The sequence below is a fragment of the Perognathus longimembris genome, chromosome 3, assembly GCF_023159225.1.
Source record: "Perognathus longimembris pacificus isolate PPM17 chromosome 3, ASM2315922v1, whole genome shotgun sequence".
NCBI classification, from domain to species: domain Eukaryota; kingdom Metazoa; phylum Chordata; class Mammalia; order Rodentia; family Heteromyidae; genus Perognathus; species Perognathus longimembris.
The window spans coordinates 51,552,684-51,566,139 of record NC_063163.1 but is presented as its reverse complement, the minus strand read 5'-3'; positions in this window follow the sequence as shown (position 1 = coordinate 51,566,139).

Below are 13,456 nucleotides of genomic sequence, written 5' to 3'. Positions count from 1 at the left end.
GTTCTCCAAAAGAAAAGAACCACATGGATAATTTATGTACCTATTGAACATAATCTTCCAAGCATGAATGGCTGAAGGATTATAATTTCCTTCCCCCCAATCATTACAGTCCTCCCAGAGGTAATGCAAGTAACCAGCATCTTTTCATCCCAAGCACTACCAAGCTCCATTTGAGATATGAGCCTATTAAAATTTAGTTATAAAAAAGAATTTTATTTTGCAGATGATCTCATTTATTAATTGCTCACTGCCTCTTGAAAACCTTCAGTGGGAGACAAAGAGACCTTCAAATCTTTTCTCTGAGAATTAAAGCTTTCCATTTAAGGATTCCAGATGGGCTGTATTTAAGTATTAAAGTTCAAGTGCTTTAACCATCAAAAGATGAAAAGAATTTTATCCAGTTTTGTTCCACAATTGCCACCTAGTAGTTCTTCACTTCTGGCCAAATTGAGCATCAATTTAAATTAGATTTACTCATGAGAGCCTGGCAATCAGAATCAACACAAGATATTAGGGACTTTAGGAAATGGGTCTATTAAATGACAATTAAAGCTGTCAGCCTTCCAGAGCTTATTTTCAGTTAATTTGATCCCTTGTAGACAGTTGGATTCAACTGCTATAAACAAAGAGGTTTGCTTTAACAATACAAGCTGAGTCCCATAGCTGGTTGTATTAGTACTGATGGTGGCTCAGCCTTCTCCCTGAATTAGTGACTTTGAAGTCACTTCCTGTATGAGTGTGTAAATTCTCCTGGATGCCCTAACACAGGCAATAGGACTTAGCCACATCCCCTAGAGTGGGCAGCATGAAAGTATTTAGTATTGAAGGCTTTTTCTTTTATGTGGCAAGTCTCCTGGAAGGTTTTTAGGACTAGGTGCTTCCGTTTAGCATTTAGGAAATAGAAAAAGGTATTTTTACACTTACAAAATATTCCTGAAATTGGCTATCAAAAGCCTTATATCTGTCTGACATGGGAGTGCCCATCTGCAGTCCCATCTACTCAGGAGGTTAAAGTGGCAGAATCACATGTTCAAGGCCAGCATAGACAAATGATCCTATTTCAAAACTAATGAACTAAATAAATAAATAAAGTGATGCTGGGGTTACATAGCTTGGTGTTAGAAGCACTTGCCTTAGCAAAGTGTGGGCTCTGGATTGATCTCCAGCACAACAACAAACACAGCAGTCTTGGTTTTCCATGCACATTGACAAGCAGTGTTTTTACTGCCTGGGATCTACGCTGAGGAAACAAACAAGAGTTTGTGCAAAGAATCATGAATAATAGCTTCCCTGCCATATTAGATGTGAGCAAGAGGTAAAAACAAGTTTTTGTTTGTTGTCATTCCTCTCTCCCTGCTCTCCTTCACATTTGCTAAATCTCAGATGCCCTTTATCTACCATGAATGTCTCTTCAATGTCAAGGTCTGCTCAGGCATTTATCTGAAGAGCTGTGCCTCTAGAGGCTAAAAGTCTCTTAACCCTGGGCCCTTCTCCACCAAAACTCACCCATTTATCCCTCACACCCTTATATTCATGTGTAGTCTATCAGGCTAGAAAATCAGATACCTTTTTCCTACTGAGGTGTTAATAGATTAATCTTCCTTCTACTACACAGTATTTTATAATATAAACTATTTTACAGAAGGTAAGACTTCCAATGCAAACTAAGGTCATCATGAGAATTTCAGACTCCATATCATAAATGAGTAGTTATTACATCAGTAGTTTAAATTTTCTTTTTCAATGATATTTTCAGAAAATTTTCATGTATGTATGCATGCACATTTGTGTTTTATTCATTAGGTTTCATTATGAAAAGGTACTCATGTTTATTATAGAAAATGTAGGAAGTGGAAAGTGAAAGGATGACAGAAATCATCCATATTCTCACCATGTAGATATCATGTTTTTAGCATCCTGTTATGTTCCCTTTTCCTTTCTTGGTAATATGTCCTTTTTTTGTTTGTTTGTTTTTAAGAAGACCTAGATGTGGTATATGTATAATTTTGCATTCTCCTTTTTCTTTTATTCTTTCTGTCACCAAGGCTGGTGTAGAACTCCTGGGCTCAAGCTATCCTTCTGACTTAGTCTCCCAAGTGCTAAAGCTAAAGGCAATGTGTAACCATGCCTGCCATCCTTACCCATCTTTGTTCCCTTTTCTCACTCATTGGTCAACTTACCAAGAATATGTCTGAACATAGGTCTGAACAAGAATATGTGAGAAGTTTTCCTGTTCTTTCTGTGTTGTTTATCCAGTTCACCTTTTCACATAAACTGCAAATCCACACCATATCTAATAAATTTCAAAAGATTAAAGCACTCAAATTCAGTTCTAGAACAATGAAAAGATTGGCATGTGTTTTTTTAAAAAATGTGAATGCTGCTAATAACACTGTAGGGCACAAGTGCTGAAAGGCAGCCAGGAAGAGGTCATTGTCAAAGTCACTGCCACTGGCCAAGAGCCTTGACTGGCATCTCTTCAGTGATAGCAATTTATGTAAGTGGACCCACACAAGACCCAGCCTCTGCTCCCAGTTGCTTTGGTCACCACAGGGATCTCCATAATAACACGGAAATATGGATTGGACCTCATCCTCACATGGCCTGAGAAAGCTCATTGTTAATCACCAAAAATATACCTTCTTTTGCCCCCCTCACCACTTCACCAGTCAAGAGCCTGGCTCTGATTAGCCACACCAACATCCTTACCTCACAAATTAAAGATGTAAGGGTAGCCTGGGGGCTCTTATGTTTATGGTTTTGTTAGCATATTCCATTTCCATCTTGGCTATATTTTTCTAGTGTTGCTACTGATCAGGTGTTAAAATGTTAGCACTTACTTAGTGTCATTTATGTAACCATCTCAGATTAAATGGAGAAATTGCAGCTGTTTCTGAAGGAAACAATTGGTTACAGTGGTTGGAGTCAGACCAGTTAAAGATTTTGAAAAACAGAAAGGACACTAAAATGAAAAGCTATGGGGTGAGGTCATCAGGTAGATCTCGTTTCATATGAATAATTTATGTGTAAATAACATGTCCTTTTAGTAATGAGTTAAATTACATCAAACCTTTCTATAATGTTGGTTTGTATTAAGAGCTATAAAGAGCCTTTCAGTCTTTTGTGAGCAAGCAAGACTATTCATAGAACAACTCTAATGATGTTTAATAAGAATTAATAAACACTGAAGAGGAATATTTGATTTCCAGTCATAGACAGTGGGTTATCTAACCAGAGACTGGGAAGCAGCTAAACTAACAATATGTGATGACTCGCATGTTTGCTGTCTTTCACAGGAGATTCAAAGCCTCATAGTGAGAACACTAGAAGGAAGATGGAACTGAGTCCTCACTCATCAACCGTGAACTCCCTTGGTGGCAAATGCAGTATTCACCACTGACTTACAAAACCAGCTTCCCAAGGGGATTTCAGTAACCTGGGAGCAGGGAGAGTAAGATTCACACAGTCAGAATTTAATTCAGAAGTCTTGGCAGAAAGAAGGTTATGTAAGTCATTCAACTCACTGTCATTATTTTTATTGATCTCCAATTCAGGTCTTTTCAGTATTCTAATGAAAACAGATGAAGTAGGTGATTAAATCAGAATGAAAAGGTAGAGAGAGCTGAAGTGATAGAAAATAGACATTATTATCCCAACAAATGACCCAACAGATACATAGCCCAAGGAAATCAAATGAATAGTTTATTCTTTTACCATTCTTTGCTGTGGGTAAAATAAATCCAGAAAATGACATAGGATCTTCATTTTTTTAACTAATAATTATTGTCCCACTCCATTACTTACACATTCCTTCCTGTGTCTGTGGGGTTTTCCTCCAGGCAGGATCTCCCCTATCAGATACATCTTTTAACATCTCCGAGATCAGCAGATCATTTCATCCCTGTGTTCACCATTTTATACAGTGAGCTCATCTTTTCTGTTTTGTCAGAATGATATAGCTGTGCATTTTGCAACAATAACAACAACAATCAGAATAAAATGATATACTAAAAGTTCATGAGGAAATGCCTGAACTCTTTTTAAAAATATTCTGGGAAATCAAAATTTTCAAGGAGTTATTTGAATCAAATAAAGATACATCATTTTCTGGATCAAAGTTGGCATGCTTTAATATTACTCTAACTGGTGAGTGGTCACAGAGGCAAAGGCCCCATGTTCTCTAGATCTCCACAAAAGGATACAATGAAGATACACATGAATGAGAGAGAGAAAGAGAGAGAGAGAGAGAAGGGAGAAAAGAGAAAGAGAACACCATTAAGAGAAATGACAGGCCGGCCCAAGCTAAGCGACTTAAGAAAAACTAGTTCTTTATTGGAAACAATACAATAGCAAAAGCAAAGAAGGCAAGAATTGTTCTATGGAGAGAGATGGGGGGATGATGAAAGGGTTGAAATTGAGCAAGATGCCTTGTACTCTTAAACTGATATATTGAATTGAAACCCCTTTGCACAACTATTTAAGGATAGTGTAAATAAATAAATAAATAAAACAAAGAATGGAAAAAATATTTTTCTACCTTCTATGAGTAGCATTCCTCTGTTAGATCTCACCCTCGTTCTGATTTCACTTAATCCTTTTTAACATTGTGACTTAACTTGCACTTTGTGGTTCAGGATAGATGGATCTTAGGTACTCTCCCAACAACAGAGTGATAGAGCAACTAACATTCCAGCACCCAGCTTGTGCCTTCTTGGTACCTCCAACGTATCACTTCTAGAAGTCAGAACTATGTGCTACTCACCTTTTGACACCTGTGCGTTTCCTGTAGTAGGACTCAGTGCTCTAAAAGAAAGGAGGAAAAGGAGAAGGGAACTGGTTCTTGATAAATAGAGTGATTACATGCACATGTAATTCAATGAATTTTTTCAAGCAGCACCTTTATTCGTGTATTACATACTGAGGTTTTTTTCAATCAAGAAATCCACTTAAGTATCAAAAGATAATGAATGACAATATCAATACCAGTAAAAATAAAAGCCAATAGAAATAATGGGTAAAGGGCTCTTATTTCCTAGTACTCTTTCCTCTCATTCTGACATTCCTATATTTTTGTGCACATCATTAAATTACTAGGACATAGTCCCACTAATATGTTTCTATTGCAAGAATACAGATATGAATAAGGATCATGAGAAGCAGTAGGTTTGCATAGGCTTGAAGTAGTTTTCTGTAAATTGCTTTTTAAATATGACATGGAAAACTTCAGCTTTACAATGGTAGACACCACCTTAACCACATATTCAAAGTATCTTCACTAAGGAGGAGACACATGGATATTTTGTAACCCTGTACTATGATGCGTGAAGCAGAGCAACGCATCACTATTGGGGTATTTTTGCCGAAACATATAAAATGAATTTACCCAAGATGAAAACCAGGCAAAGCTAATATATGAAATAACTCTTTTTACTATTCAAAGTACTAAGATGATGAAAAGTGCAGAGCATATTAGAAAAATGCAGAAGAGACAAAAATGTCAAAATAATGAAGAGGAATGTATGTTTCTGGATTAGAAATTGAACTGGAAAGAAGAAGTTAGTGGGAAATGAGAAAAAGTTGAATAGGGTTGTGTATAGCAGTGTGCACTTGTAGGTCCAAATGTAAGGTAGGTAGATACAGGATGATTGAGGTTGAAGACTAGTCAGGAAAAAAAGTTAGTAAAATCTTATCTCAAAAAAAATCCAAATATGATGGTACACCCCTAAAATTTCAGATGTTTGGAGAAAGAGATAAGAGCACCATCACCCTCCACCCCCCAAAAATTAAAGGCATAGCTGAATCCAACACATAGACTAGCTAATAATATTATGTCATGTTAATCCTCTGGTTTGGATACAAGATGCAGATTCTGTAAACTGTTGATATTTAAGAAAGATGAGAACAAGTTATATCAGAATTCTTTGTGCTATTTTGCTACTTTTTTAAAGTCAGGAATTATTTCAAATAATCAGTCCAAGTTTAAAATAAAAATTGTATAAATACTGGTTTTCAGTACGTTTCTGTGAGCAATTGGTGCATTTCAGAAAATAATAAAAGAAATGAAGATTGCAAAGTTGCTTCCATTTCCTTTAAATCCCTGGGTAACTTGAGCATTTTGGCCACCCTAATTAAAGAGAAAGAAGTACAGAGAGGCAGAAAGACACCATGAAAGACATCTCAAGTCGGGGTGACTACATTGCCTGGGCATTTCAAAGAAAACCAGGGCTTCCTCTTAGAGCCACACCAAGGAAGCCATCATTGCTCCTGTCATAGCCAAGTTTGTTCTACCAGAATCAAAGACAAGTTGTGTTCTGATTGGCTGGGTCAGGCTGCTAATGAAGTGAAGGTCATGGATTGGACTTGTTCTTGGGACTTGTGATTTTGGCTCTATCCCTTGGTATTTCATTGATCACATGAGAGACAGATGTGAAGTGCTGGCTGAATCAGCCTGAGACAGTTCTCCTGCAGGCAATAACGGGGACACTCACTATCTCTGAGGTCACCCTTAAACATAAGGACACACTTGAACAGAATCACTATCACCTAAATATGCTTGTAAAAATAACTCTGCCTGAAAGAGAATCCCTTATTAAATTCCTTTTCCTCTCCAAAACTTGTTATTAGGAGACCCAGAAGGGTGAAATGAATTGTTCCTCAGCCACAAATCCCCAGAAATTCTAGACAAGCCTCTATCTTGCCTCTTTAGCAGAAGAACACAATAGCTTTGAAGGCTGATTGCTCTGATTTAATATCACTTAGGCAGACAGCAAAGCACATGAAGAATGAGGCTGCTTGCCTGGTTCCTGACAGTTAGACAGCTTTCAGCATTTACATTCCAAAAGAAAAAACTTACTAAGAGAGGACTTCTTTCAGAAAGATTGTTCCCCTAAGTCTCATGTGTTTACGAGGAGCGCTTCCCTGATGTACTTGAGATCCCAAAGTGGGAGTTGAACACATGTCAGGAAATTCTCCATTCTAAATATCACCAAGCTTTAGAGCCAAAAGCAACTAAGAAACTAGAAGAGGTTTCAGCATATGATTAATTTTGGAATCATAAACAAACACAGCAATTTGAAAGTAAATTTACTTATGGGGTGAAATTTGAAGGAAAAAAAACGTTAGCAAGCACCCCTTGCATCGACTCATACTTCAAAAAATCAAATTTATTCTCTGTGAAGTTACCCCCTTGATATTCTTTAAACATGAGGATTTGTAAATCAAAAATGGCAGGGTGTCTTCATCCATTCTGTGCTGCTATATCAAAATACCCAACACTGGGTTATTTGTAATGAGCAGAGATTTATTTGGCTCACAGTTCTAGAGACTAGGGAGTCACACAACATGGCATCAGTATTTAGTGAGATGTCTCCCTCCCCCATCCCTTAACTAATGCTTCTTAACCAAAGTTATTCTAATGAAGGTCTTTCTACTGCATTATACTGAGGCAGAAGTTCATAGAGCCAAGAGGGTATAAAAGAGTAAGAGATGACCAAACCCATTTTTATAACACTCCCACTCTTGGGATAAGTAACACACTTCTGGAATAATGGCACTCACCTAATCATGATAGTACAGCGCTCATGATTTAATCAGTTGTTAGTACACACTATTTCCCAATCTTTTGCCATGAAATTAAGTTTCCAACACATGAAATGTAGCATACATGTGCAGGCCCTAGCACAGGATAACAGCATCTGAATGACAACACGGCCCTATCCCCTGTTTTCTCCATAGATCTGTGGATTTTTAGAGCCTTTCTAGAACATACTAGACAAGGTAAGATTTGAACACTTTCACAAACAAATCAAATAATTAAAAAAAATCTTCCTTCCTTGTCCTGGTATCAAAGCACATAATAGATCTCAGGGAAATGAGCTATTCAGCTAGCTCCTTGTGATAAGAGAAATAAAATAAAACCTAGAAACACATTCTCCATCTAAAGTTTGTGAAATCCTATTCCACCTCTACTGAGTAAAGCTACAGAAATCAATGTTAGAAAAACCAACAACTGTGGAGAAGGAGTGAAATCAATCCCTCAAAATCCCAGAGTCATTGGGTTGTAAATATTCTTAAACTTAAGCTTATAAAACAAAGATGCTAGCTAGAATTGCACTAAAATGGCTGTGCCATTTTCCAATGAAGCAATTCACATTTGAGCACTCCATCCTGATATCCATTTTCCCAGGGTTAGACATCAATAGACATCTCCGTGCTCCTTCTTATAGGCTTTTATGACACCAAGAATAGACTAATTTTATATTTCTATCACCCATCTCCTTTATCAGCTATGCCAAATGCAAGATGCAAATAATCAAATTGTATCTCTCTTTGTAAGCATTTATTAATGTTTACTCATGGCCCATATGCATTCTGCATGAAAATGCAGGTGGAAATATTACCTGTAACTAGATGGATCACAAGATATTGTAGGACCGTGTCCCATATCTGAATAAAGCATATATTATAGGAAATCACCTTCTAATGTGGGTCTAGTCTTCCTGTATAATGTATAATGTGCTCACAGAAACGCAATGAGTAGCACACTAGGGGCCTGAAGCCCTCTGAAGTACTCAGCTGATCCTGTCATGTCGGCCTTACATTTGGAAAGTATGACACATTTCTTTTCACAGTTTACTCAGCATTGTTTGCACATATCATCTTGTCAGAGGCAATCTAAAACATGTGTTTGAGCTTGTAAATTAACTACAAATAGGATAAAAGCTGGGCATTCACCTTCCCCCACTTTGCATCTGTGTCCTTTGATCCAAGTCATTCTCTCCAGAAATCACTTTACAATCACCTTGGGATCCAGGAAGGACAGAAATCCTTGATAATCATCTTGTGGCAAAAAGAAAACTGCTCTTCAGACAGGCAATGCCTTTTCCTTATATCTGGAAGAGAATAGTCCGAAGCTATAGATTTTTGGAGGTCTGATAAGCCTACGAAATTTAAGACTGAGCTAATAGTCAACCAAGACTTATCTATGACTGGTGACTGTTTTAATTTATGCATACCTTTCATTCTCCTGCTCCAAATTCTCCCTATTTGTCTTGAGGCCAACACTTGTACCCAAGAAGATGGCTGAAGATTTGCTGAAGTGCTGTCTTAGCCTGGCTTCCATGTACGGAATTTCCTTTTGCTGCCCTTCGCTGTGTCAGTTTATTTGCATACAGGGCAAGTGAATGGACCTAAGGTAGAATTTTTGGATGTTGATCCTGGGGGTCTAAAAACCCACTTTCAATCTCACTGAATGCAGAAAACAATTGTCATGATTTTACAGATGACAAAGTTGAGATTCAGAGGCCCAAGTAGCCAGGGGGACACAGCTAGGACCACACCCACTGAGTGCTGGAATCGAGCTCTGCTTCTCAGGTGAGAGCTTGTTCCTCATCAGCATCCTCATAGGCTCAGACATGCCTGACCTGCTCATTGCTCTCACTATCTGTGTTCCAAACACCTTTGAATACATCTCTTTTTTCTCTCAAATTCTACAAAATTCATGTTTTCCCAAGAGAATGCTATTAATAATATTAAAATGTCACTTCAAACTGAATGCAATATGTCCTTTTGCAGTCTAAATTATCATCTCAACAATATAATAGCCCCATTGTTGATAGAGGTGATTTTTTGAACCTTCTTTTTAACCATGATAATCAGCCAGCTCAAAGCACACACACACAGATACAAGGAGGTACACACTTTAAGAAAGCTGGGACTATAGACTCAATATCCAAACACCCACGGAGCTGTGATAATTCAGCTACTTGCAATAACATGCCCAAAGACACATAGCCTCTGTCCTTTCAGATTTGAAGCTAGACCTGGCTACTGCTCTTATAACCATTTGCTATTGGAAATTCCAGAGCTCTCTCCAGACCCACAGGATCTAAGCCCTAGGACAAGTTCCTGAAAATCCATAAAGCTCTCCAAGGGATTCTGATGACTACACTCAGGGAAAGATTACCCCCTCCCACAAAAACATAAGGAACCATAGGAAGACAATCCAAAGGCCTCTTCCCCATTCTGTTAGGAATGTTCAACAGTTGCGCCCCCACCTTCACGCTGCTTTTCACTCATGACCATGACACAAAGAGACATGGAAGGGACCACCATTTTATTAAAAACAAACAAAAAAATCTCCATTTTAAGTACAGATGCTGAAACAGAGTGAGACTACACGTTTGTTGTGTGTGTGTGTGTGTGTGTGTGTGTGTGTGTGCAAGTAAACAACAGCCATCTGTCCAGGACAAACCTGGGCAGAGTGATTAAAAACATATTTATGCAAATAAAAGATTACCATCTATGAACTTGTCAAATTAAATCAAAATAATACATGGGCATATAAAACCTGTATCAGGAAAATCAGGCTCATGAGCTTATTAAAAGCACCAGATCAAGAAATGTTGCAAAGATGGCCCTCAGTAGAGGAATGGATCAGGAAAATGTGGTACATATACACAAAGGAATTTTATGCCTCTATTAGAAAGAATGACATTGCCCCATTCGTAAGGAAATGGAAGGACTTAGAAAAAATTATACTAAGTAAAGTGAGCCAGACTCAAAGAAACATGGACTCTATGGTCTCCCTCATAGGGAATAATTAGCACAGGTTTAGACTAGTCACAGCAGAGGATCACAAAAGCCCAATAACTATGCCTTTATGAACACAGAAGATGATGCTAAGTGAAATGAACTCCATGTTATGGAAACGAATGATATATCACTGTTGTAATTACTTTCAACATGCCATGTGAAACCGTAGCTTCTATTGTTGATGATCCTCTTGTATCCCATTCCTGTGGTTGTACCTGCACTATCACTGTATCTTATCTGAGTACATTGGATACTGTGGAAAGTGAAAGGGAATAAAACTCGAGAGACACAGGATAAAAAGACAAATGAATACCAAAGCAATACTTGCAAAACTGTTTGGTGTTAACCAACTGAACAACTCATGGGGGGAGAGGGAAAGGGGGAGGGGGAGGGGAGAATGAGGGAGGAGGTAAGAAACAGTACAAGAAATGTACCCAATGCCTAACATATGAAACTATAACCTCTCTGTACATCGGTTTGACAATAAAAAAAATAAAGAATCAACAAGCAGCTGGGCACCAGTAGCTCCCAGCTACTCAGGAGGCTGAGATCTGAGGATCAAGATTCAAAGCCAGCCCACACAGGAAAAAGTCTGTGAGACTCTTTATCTCCAATAAACTACTGAGAAAAGGCCAGAAGTGGTTCTGTGGCATAAGTGGTAGAGCGCTAGCCTTGAGCAAAAAGAGGCTCAGGGACAGTGCCCAGGTCCTGACTTCAAGCCTTGGGATAAGCCAAAAAATTAAATTAAATTAAACAGAATCAACAAGCAACAAGTTCATGACTCTGTCCCCAGGATTTCAGCTCAGCTCTACCCTCTTTCTTGATGTCATCCTTTCAAATAGTCACCTGGACCTAGCAATCCTCAAGTCAGTTCTGCACCTGCAATCTGCTTTGTGCCTTGAGCCAGGAGAACACCTTGAACAGGTCCTAGATTTTGGTACCATTGTGCCTGACAGCTCTGGGACAGTTCTAACCACATTCAGTGGCTCACTTTTTCTTTAGATCTATTTTTGTTCACCTCCTTTGCTTTCAGCAAGGCCTGTTTAAACTCTACAGTAGTTTTAACCCTTTCTTAGTCATCTGGCAATGCTTATATTGTTGTGAAGAGCTATATATCAAATGAGTGTTAATGTTAGTCATTAAGGCTGAATTTAAAAAAAAAACTGGTTTGCCAATTGTCATATGGCTATCATGCAAAATCATTAGTATCTGGCACGTTAATGCCAGGAACATTAATGTTGCTTGGGAAGTTGTCATTCAGGAACAATAATGTGGCTTGGGAAGTTGTCATTCAATACATTCTGACATTGTGGAAAGAACTATGTCAAACATGGGCAAGTGTGTCTGTCTGGTTTTATTTTTTATTATTATATAGCTCACTCATATCACTCATAACAGATTAGCAGCCCACCAGAATGGCACACACTTCTGTACATAGAAAGTGCTTGAACACAGCTGAGAAACAAATCTTCTCTAAACTAGCCAGAGAGTTTTCTGAGAATTCATCCACCAGTCAGGAAGAAATAAGACTAATCCTCAGCCCCTAGATATGAAGATTTAGCTCACATATTCCATTTTCCCTCCCCCCCACCAAAAAAAGAGAAAGACCACTGCATTACCACTAGGATGAGAAATTGTGGACAGGCTTATCACAGCCCCCCACACTTCTCCAGTGTAGGCTCCTTCTTAAGCTGGTATCTAATTCGCTGCTGGATGGTTGGAGAGCTACTCCTCGGAGAGAGGTAAAATCATCCAGGAACCTTAAATTCTTAGGCCAAAGACAGATTAACAAGAGAGGAAAATAAAATATCAGCATGTATTAAACCTGCACATCATGCATGGACCACACAGAAATACTCAGATTTGGGTAACTCTAGGGTATTTAGAACTGAAGCTTGCATACCACTTTCATACCATCTTGTTAAAGGAAAAGGGAGTTAGGACTGCTGAGGGTAGGTTTAACAGAATGAAAGGGGTAAAAAGTCTTGAAGAAGAGGCAGAAGGGAAAGATTAGGCAGAAGGAAGAGACAGCCTGGTAGTGACATTGCCCCCTCTTTGTCCTGAAGACTCAGGGACACTGAATAAGGGCTCTGATGGAAGAAAGCCTAATGGCCTCAGAGCAGACCCCCAAAGGTATCAGGCCCCCTTCCCCTTGGGATGAGGGAGGTGTGATCCAAGCAAATGCCAGAACAGCTGAAATTCAAAACTGAAACCCAAGAAGATATAAAAGGGGGAACTCATACATCTTAACATGAGCTACTGATTTCCAGAGGCTTTTCTCACTCTCTTGTACTGAGAAGCCCTCCTCCTCCTCCTCCTCCTCCTCCTCCTTCTCCTCCCCTCCCCCCTCCTCCTCCTCTCCCCCCTCCTCCCCCTCCTCCCCCTCCCCCTCCCTCCTCCTCCTCCCCTACCCCTCCCCTTCTGCCTCCTCTTTCTCCTCTTGCTGCTGCTGCTGATGATCCTATTCCTCTCCCTTCTTGCTCTGGGAAGCAAGTGGCTTAAGGCCCTCCCAGCCTGAAATCCTGGTTGGGAATTTATATCAAGCCTATAATAATCAAGAGGCTATAGTACCTACTCTAGAGCATATTCTTGCTATCAAATAAACTTTTCCTTTGATCTCACCTTTTCTGCCTCATTATTCTTTATTTGCTGGTGAAAAGGGACCCAGGATTTCTACATGGGATCAGTTATTTACTTCCCAGATTTAGAGTAACAGGAAAAAATTTATAAGTATAACTTCTTTGGTCTCAGGCCATCAAGGAAATGCAAATCAAAACAACTCTGAGGTGCCATCTCACCCCAGATAGATTGGCCAACTTCATGACTTCAAACAACAAATTTTTGCAGGAATGTGAGGGAAAAA